The sequence below is a fragment of the Lates calcarifer genome, linkage group LG21, assembly GCF_001640805.2.
Source record: "Lates calcarifer isolate ASB-BC8 linkage group LG21, TLL_Latcal_v3, whole genome shotgun sequence".
NCBI classification, from domain to species: domain Eukaryota; kingdom Metazoa; phylum Chordata; class Actinopteri; family Centropomidae; genus Lates; species Lates calcarifer.
In genome coordinates this window covers 15,660,469-15,675,285 of record NC_066853.1, presented here as the reverse complement: position 1 = coordinate 15,675,285, position 14,817 = coordinate 15,660,469, and the positions used below count along the sequence as shown (strand labels likewise).

The following is a 14,817-nucleotide window of genomic DNA, read 5'->3' as shown; positions in this document are numbered from 1 at the left end:
AAAGAAAGAAACCACCACTTTGCCGTGTTAAATGCAGATTAAATGACATCACATTGCTGCAGTGCGAGCTGCACTGTCCGTGAAAAGGTGCCAGTCGCTTTCCCCTGATAACCCAAGAATTTGTCCGCTGGCCACTTGGCTCTGCTCTGCTCCAGACATCATGGCGTGACAAACATGTATTCATTTATATCGGGCTCTTACTACCCAGTTGGACGCCTGCACGAGGAGTAGAGGTGCATTTTCCAAAGGGGAAAAAAAAGGCTGCCTGTTCTCCGGGACGCAGCAAGAATTCCTGCCACATCCCGCCCGGAGAAATCGACCGCATTGCTTTTGTCGAAGGAGCGGACAGACCAAGTCGCGTATGAAAACTACTCGCTCGCATGGGTACTCATAGTGTTATTATAGGAGGAAGGTGGGGAAAGAAATGATGCCATCAGTGCATGGGTGGGATGCCTTCATTGCGCTTCAGACGGGGGGGAAGTTGTGACAACAAACGGCTACAGTGATGGCAAACAACTGGCTGGTAAAAACAGGCGTGATAACAGCACTGTAGAGCAGTAACGACCGGGAAAACCTGGTGTTGGCGGACAGTTTTCGACCTTCACGGATTTTTTTTTTTTTTTTTTTTTTTTTTTTTTTCACGGACTTGAAGCCGGAATTTGACGCCGCAACCTTCAGACTGTCAAGAGCGCAAACCCATCGCTTCGGAAAGAGCGCCCCGGATCGCAGTTTACCTCCTCACGCCATCTGTGCACTGTAATTCATAACAAGCCTGAGATTTATTAGGAATTTAATCCACCGTATTCCTGCCGTTACAAACCCATACGCGCGGAGGAGGAGGAGAAGAAGAAGAAGAGGGGGGGACTCGATATGACCACGTACTGACGCTTTAACCCTCCTTTTTGAACACAGCTCGGACGCAAGCGTCAGACTCTCCTGAGCTTTTTTTTTCTTTTTTTGTGGGAAGATTTGTGTGTGTGTGTGTGTGCGCGCGCGTGTGTGTGTGAGTGTGTGTGTGTAGGTTGGGGGGGGGGGGTGATTTCAGCTTTTACATGTTCTGCCTTTAAGCCTCAATCGGATCGTACTGGGATTTAAGGTGGGGTTTCATCCAGACGCAGGTAACTGGAAGATACCCCCGCGGTCTCTTGTTGATGACACTTCAGCAGCAGATTGTCGCTCATCAGCGTCCGTTGGATTTCCTCTTTTCTTTCCCCAGCACAACCCTGACCAGCCCGATGATGAGAAAGGTTTTACGCGTGGTATTTGGAATAAATGAACTCTCGCTGCCATCTGAGGTTCGTTGTGAATTATAACCAGTGAGGCGAGCGTGTGGACGGAGGGAATCATGTGCAATAGGATCAACCCTTCGGCATCTGCTTTATTAGTCCCACTTTTGGTAAGTCACTTAGTAGACTTGGTGAGAAATGTGCAGTGGACTTTGGCACCTCTGACACATGTTTGAATGAGACGTATGTTTCTCTGATGAGCTGAACAGTGTCCAAATCTCTGATGTGCCGCATTGATTGTGCAAACTACTAAATGTAGAATAATAGGCCTGCAATATGCTTCATGTATCTATCTATCTATCTATCTATCTATCTATCTATCTATCTATCTATCTGTCTGTCTGTGTCTCTGTCTTGCTTTCATAATGTGCAAATCTTATCTTCGCTCTACTTTAAAGGCAGCCATTCACTGTAGTCTGCTGGATAATGCGATGTCTGTCTAGCAGAGATGTGTTCAGGTTACTTGAGATGTTCGGTCCTCACGTGGCGGAGCAGTTATTGATAGTATTAGTGCTGTCTGTTAGGCAGAGTCCGATACCCCCCCCCTCAAAAAAAAAAAAAAAAAAAAGCAAAAACCCAGCCCTGTCATACTGTAGCCGTGCTGTGGCTCCTGTGGCTGTGCATTGAACAAAATGGTTAAACACATGAGTTGAATTTCCAGAGTCTGGAGCGCATGTGGAAATGGCCCGGGCGTGTCTGCATCAGCACGACGCAGAGACCAAGACTTTTCAGAAATTAGCAGCAGCAGCAGCAGCAGCAGCACTGAAATCCACCCATCAGGGGCAAATTGCACTGATTGCTGAGAGAGTGGACAGTTTTACTGTGGAGTCACAGAGCTTGGATGATGGGGTGGTGGTGGGTGGATGGGTGGGGGTACCTGCTAATGTCCCGTGAGTTGAGTTCAAAAGGAATGCAGCCAGATAATTACATTGTTTTATGGCGAGAGGAGGCCTCAGCAGGATGTGTGCACTGTGCGCATGAGTTAGAGGGCCGCACACCTTTTTGTTTTTGACTTGATCAGCTAAGCAGGTTCAGAGTTGATAAAGAGATACAGAAGCACTGATGCAGCATGATAATGATCTCATGGGCGCCATGAGTGAATGCTGGCAATTACGTTTGCAGCTGGAATTTTCAGCCCCTCTCATCATTTTCCAGTTACTCAATAAGCTCAGCCTCCTTAGATTCAACTCAGCATTTGTAGGAATTTGTTAAACTATGCAGGGCTGGAGAGGTCAGTGTCTCTGGTCTCTGTTCATCACTCAGAGGACATTGGCTACAACAGATGGGAGAAGTGAGGGTCCAGGATGCCTGCGTTGGAGATAGCAAGGCTGTAAATCTATTAAATTGAGGTGGGGTTAGATGTCAATATGCTTACACTAAAGTCAAGTGAACATCCCTCATATAGCTCTGCTTTATCCGCATAATACCTTCCAAGACATCCCCTGGGGAAGATGTAGATACTGGCCAGCTGTGTTTCTACATCAGGGCGTGCAGTGAGTGTTACTGCAGCTTGCAGTGCCTCTTGAAAACACTGACTACCACCTGCATCTAGCATCTACTGTATGCACCCAGCTTTACCCTTAGTGAGCCACAGGACTGTATGTATGTTCCTACATTGGCAGAGTACCACCTCTTTACAGTTGTCGACTGAAATTACACAGTGAGATGGAATATGAATGTTGTCACAAGGTCTTGGCATCGTTTCATATTGTGGCAGATGCCTCAAATGTCTAAGAGCAATAAAAAACACACATTGTATACACCATATAAGGCTTTTATGGTAAAAAAAACCAAAAAAAAACCAAAAAAAAAAAACAAGCAGCCAGCTCAGGGGCTTGGCTCACTGTTATTGTTACTGTTGAACCCTGTGTTTCTGACTGTGCTCTGTTAATAGAGCAAATTGAAATTATGTTTGGTTAAAGCTGTGCATCATACAGGTTTTAATGTAAGGGACTTGAAACGACTCCTAAAAACGAAGGTTAATGAGGTTTCTTCTTAGGAGGGTTGATACCCTTGAGCCTTATTGGATTTGTAATTTGAATTAGCAGTGCATGCAGCAGGGCTCTTATGTATTTAGATGTGTGTTTTTTTTTTTTTTTTTAACTAGCTTTGTGTGCTACAGTAAGTGGTGATGATCACGTCTTTGGCTTGTCAATGTGTTGCAGGATGTTACAACAGAAGCTCAGAGCACTTGCTGTCATGTGTTTGCCTAATGAAATCAGGCAGGATGGTCATTATCATGCATTATTGCCAGCACTTCAATGTTTAGCGTTATGTTTAGCAGTGCCAGTGCAGGCAGGGAGCGACTGCAAAACTAATTCATATCTCAGCAGGTAATGCATGAAAAGAAAGTGACAATGGCATGTGTGCAGAGTTTTCTTTTTTTTTCAGCTTTCTAGGTTGCTGTATACGGGCCGTGGGGTGAGATTAATGGGGTCTCTCTGCCTTGCCATTCTGTTGCATTGTGTTACAGCAGCTGCTCATGGTGCCGGTGTCATGTGTTAGCATTATGAAATCGGGACCAGTAGAGGGTTATCAGCCACTGCAGGAATGAGAGAATAACAGCAAGCACAAGCTATTGATCTGTATTTGGGAGCAAAAAGACTTCATAAGAGAATATGTAGACCTGTTTTTGTTCTCTGTACAAGGCATATTAAAATAGCCATTTACAGTGAGTCATGCTCCCAGCTTAACATTTGCAAAGTGTACACATTTGCTCCAGAGATTATTTTTTTCAAGCCATTCTAAGATATAATTCTTACGAGTTAAAATGCTATGATGTCTTTTAGCATACGTGATTTTCAGTCAGTCCTGCACACAGTTAAGTACAGTATCATATATCATGATATCATGTAATATTGTGCCGAGTTGCAGAGATAAGAGGCTGATCTCAGCATTAAGGAAAGGTTTGTTGCAACAGAGAAGAGTCACCAGTCTAGTTTTCTTTTCATTCTCACTTTTAAAATCCATGCTGCTTTTGCGCTCATGCATTGTCTGGAAGGATAATATGATGCAAACCATGACAGACTTAAAAGAGGCAATGTGGTGAATAAAAAACTCTACCCTCTTGTTAATTTTTTCTGAATTCTGGACTCTGCATGCAGGAAAGGAGAGAATAAGTACCAATTAAGTTGTTATCGGTCGACAGAATTAGATGGATGTTTCTCCCAAGGCAAGTCAAGTTATTTAGTGCTCAAGATTCATGAAAAAAAGTTGAAGAAATGGCGTAATTACAACTAGCCAAAGAGATCAAAGGAGTAGCCACCAGAGCACTGAAGCAATTAAACTGGAGCTACCCTCGGAATTTGTTTTTTAAGGTTAGCGAGTAGCAAAGTGACAGAAAAAGCCAGTGGTTCACTGAAAGCACTGAACACTGAAGCAAACACAGGTAAATAACATACAGGCCTCAAGAGGCATAAAAGACTTTCCTCTTTTCAACTTTGCTGCATCATGAATTTCAACAGGAGCAAAAGGTAAGCGCACTAAAATATTACACTAAAAGGTTACTGCAGTGATATTTTACAAGTCGTAAACAGAGCTGTTAATCACTTACATGAGCTATTTGATACAGTCTGTATAGATTAGCCTGTTTAAAGAATGGTCCTTCCCACTCAGCAGTAAGGAATGAATCATTTGACAGTGGTCGAGGACTCAAAGGATATTTTTTTTCGTGCAGCATGTTCGGCATGATTTCCCCTTCCATAAACAGGGCTGGGGGTTGTAATGCATTAATTAGCTCAGACCGTTGGTGTGAATGCATGAGAGAAAACCAGAGTAAAATAAATCTCCACACAGTCCAAAGACGTACATGCAAGGAGGATTGGAAACTTTATTTTTGCCTGTTTGAAGGTGAATGTGACTTTATTAGCCCCGTGTCAGACTTGTGACCTGTCCAGACTGTACCTTGTACCTTGCCCAATGCATGCTGGGAGAGGTTGCCGTCCCCTGCGACCGTGACCAGGAAAAAAAAGTGTCGAAAATGGATGAATGAACTACATTATTTGCTGAAAGTGACTTGCACTGTTGCTAATGTCACTGCAAACACAGTCAATCAGATGCTCCAGCAAACATGTGTTTGCAAATGTTCAGTCAATATATTGAAATGAAACAAACTGTACTCAGCTGCAGTAAAAGCAAAGCATCAGAAATTATCCAAAAACCTCACACACACACACACAAAAAAAAAAAAAATTAAAGTGCATAAACCAGAGTATGCACATGTATGTCTTGAGATCATTCGTCTTCTGACTTGGTAACCTTTGGAAATAATGTTCCCTTTTATCTCCAAGGCTTTTAGCCCCTCACATCTGAGCAGTACATCTGAATAAGGAAAGCTGTCATTTATTGTCACAGAGCATGAACATGTGCCTGGAGCATGCCTGTTAACCGTGGCTAAGTTGCTGCTGCTGTTGTTGCTGTTGCCGTTGTTTCTGACAATGACTGATAAAACAGGTGAGCATAAAGACCACCAGTGCTTAAATTCTGACCCACTCCGTGCTACATGACGAGTGTCACATGTAAAATGGAGCAATAGGGTGTGACCAGAATGTGCAGTGTGTGTGTGTGTGTGTGTGTGTGTGTGTGTGTGTGTGTGTTGGAGGTGAGGGAAGCAGTGGAGAGTCACTGCTAGAGACTAGCTGTCGGAAGGAGGGATACAGATTCACATAGAGATATATATAGAGGTCAGAGAGCTAATTCTTTTCAGGAATCATGTGCAGGATGTGGTATGATATTGAACGCCCAGCTGAGCCCAGTGGTAAGCTGCCGTTACAATCCAAACATACCATATTCAGCCTGTCTAGAGCAGCTAGAGTCGTGACAGAAATATTCAATAGGGAAAAACATGTCACCTGCCGTAGAGCATATGGCATTTAAACTGCAAAGGAGCATCACATTTTATACCCATGAGATCTACTGCATGGTACCAACCAGCCGCCCATTCCCTCTGTTGACTCAGATAAGAAAATTATTGGTGGCATGTGTCTCCCTCAAGAACCTCTGCTGTGCAGTCATCCTGCCACTGTGGCAGCCTTGAACTGTTGCTCCTGACGCTGTGTGTCAGAGCCTTTGTATGGTCATTTAAGTAAAGTGATGTCATTATGTAAACAAGAAACAATGCCTGGATGTAGCACAGTATAATAGCGAATACCCACTGATGTCTCACACTGCAGCTTCTAGTCTTGTACTGTTTACCTGAAGGTGACATTGATTTAGATCATGCTTTCAGTAGCTGCATCTGGTCATATTGATCAATATCTTCTACCAGTACAGCATTTCCCTTTGGCTCTCCTGAGAAAGCCAATTAAGAGAGCTACATGCTCTCATACAGAATTTGAAATGCACACAAAGACTATCTTCCCCACAGTCCCATTAAATAATGCATAAGAACAATATATTATTGTGCTGGCCTTACTACCACAGGTCTTACTAGTCCTATTAAGACTTTCCTCTCTGAACTAAGGAGCATTGGACAAAAACGTAGCGCCTTTAATGCACTATAGGAAAAAGATAATGCCTCCATGAATTACTCCTTCTGAATATGCCACTGTGATGAGAGATCATTGTGTCCTTACAAATTGATTTGTTTGTCATTAAGTCACATGGCATGCTCTTCATCAGACTGCATCAGCCTCACTGGAGATGTCTAATTCTTCTATTAAAGGCTGTAAGACCACTGGAAGCATTAACTGTTCCACTGAAGCAAACGGTTAAAAGCCTCAACCTTCACATTCTGTTTTCTCTGTTTGGTTGAATGTCTGGCTTTAATAGAGAGACATGCATATTCTAGCACCCCAGTGCAAAAACAAAAAGTCTGTGAATAATGTCTTGTCACTGACCATATTTTTATCTATTTGTCTTTTGAAAGTGCCCATGCATGTTGTTCCAGGACAGCTGTGGTAACTGGATGTCTTTTACTGTATTCTATTTGATGATGTGCAACCACAATAAGGTATTTATTTACATTGAGGGGAAGATGAATCAGAGAATATTATTGCAGCAGTTTTTTCTATGCTTTAATTTCTTCCTCACAGTCCTAATATCTTAATACTTATTCAAAGAGCATGTTGAATTCTGTGAGATTTACAATCAGGCATCTCGATTTCTCATTTTTAGAGCTGGCAAACAATTGTAGGGGGAAAATAATTCTTTTAGCCTTGATTAAATCTCTCAGAAGTCTTAACGTCTGTGAGGAGAAAGTCAGAGGACCACTGCTGCATTGATACAAGTCTAACTAGGCTTGATCACAAAAATGCAGAACTTAAAGAAGATGAAAAATGTATTACCTCAAAGAAACAGGAGCGACAGAGTATCCACGCATTTGGTTCAAATCCATGAAGTTCCACTTCGTTCTAGGCTTTGTTGCATGTGTTAAGTGATATTCATCTAATATACACACAAGATTCTCAAACTGATAATTTACTGCCTCGGGCATTTTTTGATACAATAACAACCCAACAGGTTAACCTTTTACCTCAAGGTGTGGTGCGTTATATCTGTGTAATGCTGCAAATATTTGCTGTTTAAATCTTTGAGACCTTTGAAAGCTTTATGGCTCTGAAATACTGAGCACATTCTCCTCAGAGTAGATTTAAGGCACAGTTTCTGCAGAAATGTAGCACAAATAATTATTGATCAGTGTTGTCTTTTGTACCAATGGATGTAGAATGTCTTCATTATGTTCACTGTAGATAAAATATATGTTTTTTATAAACATTATTTGATATTATGTTTGATTTTCCTCGCCAGTGTTAATGCGAAATTAAGAATAGCTGTGAATTGCTGTGTATCAGCAAAGTTGTGATACTTAATGAAGTGTTTATGCAATGTGGTCTGTTTATTTTCCTGCACTTTTCTTTAAGTAAGCAGTATAACACATTGATCATCATGTTAGTGCACATACATGAGCAGAAGGACACTTAAGCAGGGTGGATTTCTTGCTGACGCAGAGGTTGAGCTGTGGCTCAGAAAATCTATTCCTCAGATCAACGTCCATTGGATGTTTCTATCCTTGTCCAAAGTGTTCACTCAAGTTCATCTATTAATTACATGAGCTGTTGCTGATGTACTGTTTCCTACAGTCTGTTAATTTCAGTAATACTTCATTTTGGGGATAGTTAGGGTCTTGTTTCTTAGGATTGATTTTTGGACCCCTGGAATGTGCCCAGTGTCTCCCATGTGTCGACAGGCTGGCTGTTTAGTAGGATGTATAAATCCTGCAGAACATGAAATTTTCATGCATTGCATACATTCAGTGCTTGACCAGGCTGAGTGTAGCAGAGATTAGCATAATATAATTTACATAATATAGCTATAGTTTTTTCCGGGTTAGTGAGTACCCATTTTTAGTCCTATCTATCCATCCACATTCAGTTGCCACTTTATTAGGTACACCGAGCCAAAATGAACGCAGTCTAATACATGGTCCTTCAATAACTCCTCCCTTCATGGAGGTTATGATGTTCAGATTTGGTTGAAACTGTTTTAGAGAGGTGGAGTTTGTGGTGCTTTTAAATGTGTTGTGTTTTAATTATTTTGTCCACCATTTTTATGTCAGTGAGAGTGGGTTAAATAACATAAACAGCTCTCAGTGTAATCAGTTAGAGCTGCTGAATAAGAACTTATGCTGTGCCCCAATTTTATATTACATCCTAATTGTACATTAATATTTATATATATTGTTTTTATTGTTGTTAGTATACAAGAAATCAACATACTTTACCATTTTATACTAATTGGAAATAATACAGTTCATCACCAGACACCAGTCAATCTGCCAAAACTTTAAACTTTACAAAGAGAGACTTATCTTTCTAAAAATGTCATGTGCGTGTAAAAGCTGTCAGCAGCTCCTCTCTTTCTTTTGTGCATTGCATTGCAGAAGAATAGTGTACATCAACAACACACTCAAAAATCTTTGTTTTTTTTTTGTATGCATTCTGAGTGTACTTAATTCTGTCACTTGTCCAGAGTGAACACATTACATATTCTAAGCCTACTAAGAATTAGTTTGTAGTGTCATTTGGGACTCAGCTTTTGACTTGTATTTCTGATTCTTTTATTTTGGCATAATTGACCAATTTATACAATAATGCCTCCACATCCCCAGAAATGTGTGTATGAATGTGTATATGGACATATCTATTTGTCTAGCTGCCCACCCATCTGTCCTTGGTGTCACTATCTCTCAGACCTACTCTCGCTCATTATCTGGGTTATTTGGGTAATTTATACATATTAACAGAGCCTGCTTTAGCAAGTGATGGGACAAACCAAGGAGAAACATGACATAAAAACAACTATAAGACTGTTAAATGGCGGTACATTTGCTGTGTAATTGTGTTCAATATTGCAGTGTGCTGTGATTAAAATTTAGTTGTTGCATTATTTTCCTAACAGTGAATAGTGACACATTGTTGAAAAGACTTAAAAAACTAAATAAGAAACAGTGCCTCAAAGAGGATTTCTGTCATAACCTTTTTGAGGATGCTTCTGCCCTTTAGTGGGACACTGGCAATATCCAAAAAAATATCTTTATTTCTGTTGGAACAAAGCCCCATGTGAAGTGGATCAAGTGCATGCTAGGCTTTGTGCAGCTCCTGCCAAGTCACAATGCAGCTTCAGCCAAATACAGCCTATAAAAGACTGTAATGGTACAATCTCTGTGCCTTACCTGTGCTTAAAGCTTGCAGAATACCTATTGACTATAGGGGTACAATGCAACAGAAAGTGCTATTTTACCATTCAGTGCAAAGAAATTGCCAAACTGTCAATGTGAGCATTTTGACCAGCAATTTTTAGGATAACGACTGTAGCCTATATGGCACTAAGTGAAGAGTGACTGCCTATTGTGTCCTACATAAATGGAAATGTGCTTGTTAGGGAAGCTTTTTAGTCCAGCACTCTAGTTCACTCTCTGTAGGACACTTATGGTCAGCTAAATGTGGGGATGATCAGGTCGCTGCCAAATGTCTTCAGCTGATCTGATGCTGTTGTTGTAATTATACTGAGGAGTGCTCTACGTTGCTCTGCCACAAATGTAAATGCTAATGTGAATCTTTTCCTCCATTTAAGACATGCAAGCAGTGGCCATTGCAAAGGTAATACTCTGCCCAAATATGGCTATCTTAAAATTGGAAATCTTTCTCCGGAGTGCAATTAACCCACAGCGCTACCAGAGGTCCTTTTAAGAGGGTTTTTATTCTAAACCAGCATGCTTACATAAGACAAACCAGCCGAAGGATGAGTGGTTTAGCATGCTGTGTTCTCGATGAAATCTTTTGTGATGTGGGGAATCATCTGTAAGGGCCTATACCGAGGGCAGGTGCTTGACATTGACTTACATGAGATGTGAACTGGCAAAACAAAAGCAACTCAAACTTCACTATTGAAAGGAAAAACAGCAGTGGCATAACGGCCTCAGCCCTCAGCATACCTGTCTGTCAAGATGCATTGAGACATGCCAACCGAACTCGTGTCAGAGAAAACAGTGCCCACTAGAAGGTCAGCTGTATATCATGCTCATATGAGCGGTGCTGAGACGTGAAACAATATGAAAGCTTTATGGTTTGATACCAGCATCAATATACTGTGTGGCAAACTAGCAAACAAACCAGCCTAGCAATGCAAAGTGATAATCTCGTTAAAGAGTGATTATCATCCAACAAGCAATAGCTGCATGCTTTTGGCCTTTCGGAGCCATCCATGCTTACAGTTATTGATGATGCACTTTGACGGGCTTCAGGAAAGATCAGTTCATTAGATCGGTCTGACAAACTACTTTCTCCGTCGAGAGACGTGATAGATGATGACTTGATGTAGTCATTGTGGGCTGGGTGTCTATTGACTAAAAGGGCCTCATTTATGGTGGCCAGGATTAGTGATGTAGGACATTCATAAAGCGTGTCAGCCTCCTCCTGGAGGTTTGGATGGATGGATGGCTGAAGGCTCTGGGCTTATCCTGCAGAGCTACATGTATAATTTAACTAAGCAGACATGGAAAGTAAAGTATGTGTACAGATTTACTGTTCTGTAAAGATACTATTGCAAGGGATGGGAACTGATAAGATTTTGATGCCAATGCCATTATCGATTCTGCTTATTGGTCTGATTCTTTCTAGATTCACTTAATGATTCATATGTGGTGCTAATATTGTAAGAAAATAGGATATGTGCATAAAGTGTCAAATACATGCCATTCCTTGAATTTGAGCCCGTGTTGCATAGAAAGATGTTTCAGTGTACTGCTGGTGTTTCCACAACTACTTGAAACCATTTTATCATTTTACAGACATTACCTAGCACTGTCAACACCTTTATTAATGAATTGAAGCCTTGCTAAGGACTGTATTCCTCTCCACATGACTCTTTCTTTTGCAAGTTTGACATTATTGTTTTGCAGTGCTAAACTGTCAGAGAAACATGCCAGCATCGATAAAAAAGAATTGATAAGCTTGGAAGCATACTATTCTGAAAGTTCAGACAACTTGGAACTGGTTCTCGATTCCCATCCCTAATTGGTACTTGACCTCAGGTTTACCATTCTGCACGGATGTGTACTTCACTACATTTCATTGAACTTTTTTGCTGCACTACGTTCATCTGGTAGCTGTTAGTACAAGCCTTTAACATCTACAATCTTAAACCTACCAAAGGGTTTATTCTCCAGAGTGAAAATGATACTTCAGTACATTTTACTGCTTTAGTTTTACAGAGGTAAACTGATTAATAGGGGAGGCTTCCTCTCGATAGAAAATTTTCACATTGCTTATGTTACACGCGTTAACAGTTTTCATGCCCCTGGGTCTCTGTTTGTTTGAGTGTGTTCATACTTCAATCTGACACTTAAGTAGGCGCTTAAGTTAAGCTCAACCTCTTAATTGTTTGGTCTTTTAAAATGTTCAAAAATGTGGAAAGATATTCAGTTTAGTTGCAACTTTTTATCTCATCATCAATTGAATTTCAGTATAAAATCATTTGTATGAACTAAGTAAGTTCAATTCAGTTCAGTTAAGATGAATTTCTTTTTCCAGAAAGATAAAGCTATGAAAACGCTTTACAACAAGCAAAGATTAATCAGAAATGTCAAAAATTAGTGAGACAGAAAGACATTGAGTTTACAGTGATATATGACAGAGAAACAAAACAGTGAACCAGAGAATATTCACAAATTTTCATTGTTTTTGCCTGAAAAATCTCTTATAAAAATAGTTGCAGCTTGTTTTTGAGTTGACCAACTTTAAGATTAATCAGCTACTCACTGAAGAGCTGCAAGATGGGAATGTTTGGCATTTTTGCTTGAAACAGATGACATGATTAATCAGTTATCAGAGAGTTAATATTCTGTTGATCAACTAATCCTTCAGTTGTCAGGTTCATTGTTCATATTGGACGGACTTCTCAAATAGTTCTATATAGCAGCTATCACTGTCATAGTATATTCATATTAATCCAATGAGTCCGGTGTTGTCCCATTTTTCACAAAATCTCTTAATGACTGGAGCAACTTCAGAAAGTGTCACTTTGAAGATTAAAGAACTGCTTTTCCACTTTTCATAGCTTCAGGAAAATCTTATTCATGTATACAGATCTCTACAAAAGTGTCCAAGGTAATGCTGCAGAGATGATGTGACGTTAATTTGGAGAGCATGTGCTGTCAGAGTCTCTAATTATTAATCCTCCCAACCAAAGGCAACTTAGATTTGTCAGGATTTCCACGCTTGAGCTCAGCACTGAAGTAAGATTCGAATCTCAACAACAATTATTGACTCAGTCCGGCCTCTGTCACCTTACATTTCACAAATAAAGCATCTGCAAATGACACAAATACATTATCTAATTGGTAAAACATTGTGTGTTAATACGACAAACAGACAAATATAAAACTTAAAACAGTTGCCCTTTGCTTTTGTCTCATAATTTCTTTGTTTTGCTCTATGATTGGGTGCTGCTTTGTGAGTGCATGTCTCAGAGGAAATAAAGCTCCGGTTCAGGATGAGAAGGAGATAACGTCGGAGAAATCCTCTAACTGAAAGAGTGCATGGCATTAGCTCAGTAATAGCAGATGGATACCCCTTTGATCCACGGCTGGGGAGGAGAAGTCGATTGAGTGACTGTGATAAGACATTCAGCAGTTAAGCACTTCCATTGTGTCTTGTCTTGACTGTATTTAGACTACACGGGCATTTTAATAATACTATTATTTAAAGAGGGGACTGAAATTGAATTACAACATACATATGTTCCTTTACTATCATTTCAAACAAAAAAAAAAGTGCTTTGAAGTTTGACCTACACGTACTATGGTTAACAAGACGACACTCGTGGAACATGTGTTCGTCCAGAATATGTAGTACGTTACAGCCATAAGTGTCAAATTCAATCATGAAATGAAAGAATTCCTCATGAACGTCTTTACAGCTTGGAAAGTCTTTGAATTTTGACATGTCAGTAATTTTTAGATTAGACAGCTGAGCAAGCAAGACACTTGGCAGCTGGCTGTCACTTGAGTAGCTTTGGGGAAGAGACTTCATCGCATTAGACAGTGAAATGCGTTGTGCATTTTACGGTCTTCAGTGATGTCGCCTGTGATCATCACACACAGCCACAGGAAAATTCAATTTTAAATCACATATTTAAAGAAATTATGCATAATTAATAATGCTAATGTTAACTTGTGTCTTGCTAAAGCTTTGAGAAGCGCACAGACACCAAATTCACTGGCAGTATGTGGTCAGGGCCTTCTTCAGGGGGAAAAAAAGAAAAAAGCCTCTTAATACTTTTTCACTCAGGTAAAAAACCTACACACCAGTTGTTTTATTGGAATAAGGTGGAATGATGGAGCTTTGAGTGGATTTTCCTCCCTCTGTACTCTCCGATCACTTTGAGTGTGTTGACAATGACATTAGCTTCATTTCACTCATGTGGCATTGTGGCTCAAGCTCCTTGGTTGTCTTTCCTTTCTCAGGCTTGTTGATAGGACACATCAGAGTTATTTGATGTGTTGCCATGGCAGCAAGCATCCCTCAAACCTGTTAGGTATTTGTGGTATCCTGGTGGCTCAGCTGGATAAAGTGTGTGCCATGTAATTGTGATATGCCGTGTTTGAATCCAGCAGGGACACTTTGTTACATATCACTCGTTTCTCCTTCCCATCTTCTTCATCTCTCTCCACAGTATTTAACCATAAAAATAACCTTTAAAACAGTAAGAAAGTGAAACTCTTATCTGACAAAATATGGAAGGAGAGACATTTTGAGCAAGATGCTCTGATTTGTCACGCTTCATCTTAACTCATGACAGAAAATCATGAGCGTTTGTAGAAAAAATATGTTGATGGATACTGATTTAAAAAGTCACTGTGCTGCCTTTCAAAGCAGGTTGGATGTTGGCAAGCTGAGAAACGTTAAATCAACTGTCCTTTTCAATTAGATATGCAATAAAGAGACTTGAAGATGTAAAACAAGCCTTATCCAAAACAGATGCACCTCCGTGTTTGACTTGAGGGGTAGTGTTTCTCTCAGCATGGCTCTAG

At 40.4% G+C, this 14,817-nt stretch overlaps 1 protein-coding gene across 2 annotated transcripts in view; it reads left to right on the top strand.

Moving 5' to 3' along the window:
• Positions 1–626: 626 nt before the first annotated feature.
• lrfn1 (leucine rich repeat and fibronectin type III domain containing 1) overlaps positions 627–14,817 on the top strand; it is a 99,292-nt gene continuing 85,101 nt past the window's right edge. Inside the window, exons 1-2 of one of the 2 annotated variants that reach the window (XM_018668260.2) lie at positions 627–1,118; positions 1,217–1,396. The gene's annotated coding sequence lies outside the window, so the exon portion shown is untranslated. Of the gene's footprint in view, positions 1,397–14,817 lie in introns of both variants that reach the window. The other variant, XM_018668259.2, reaches the window with a different exon arrangement.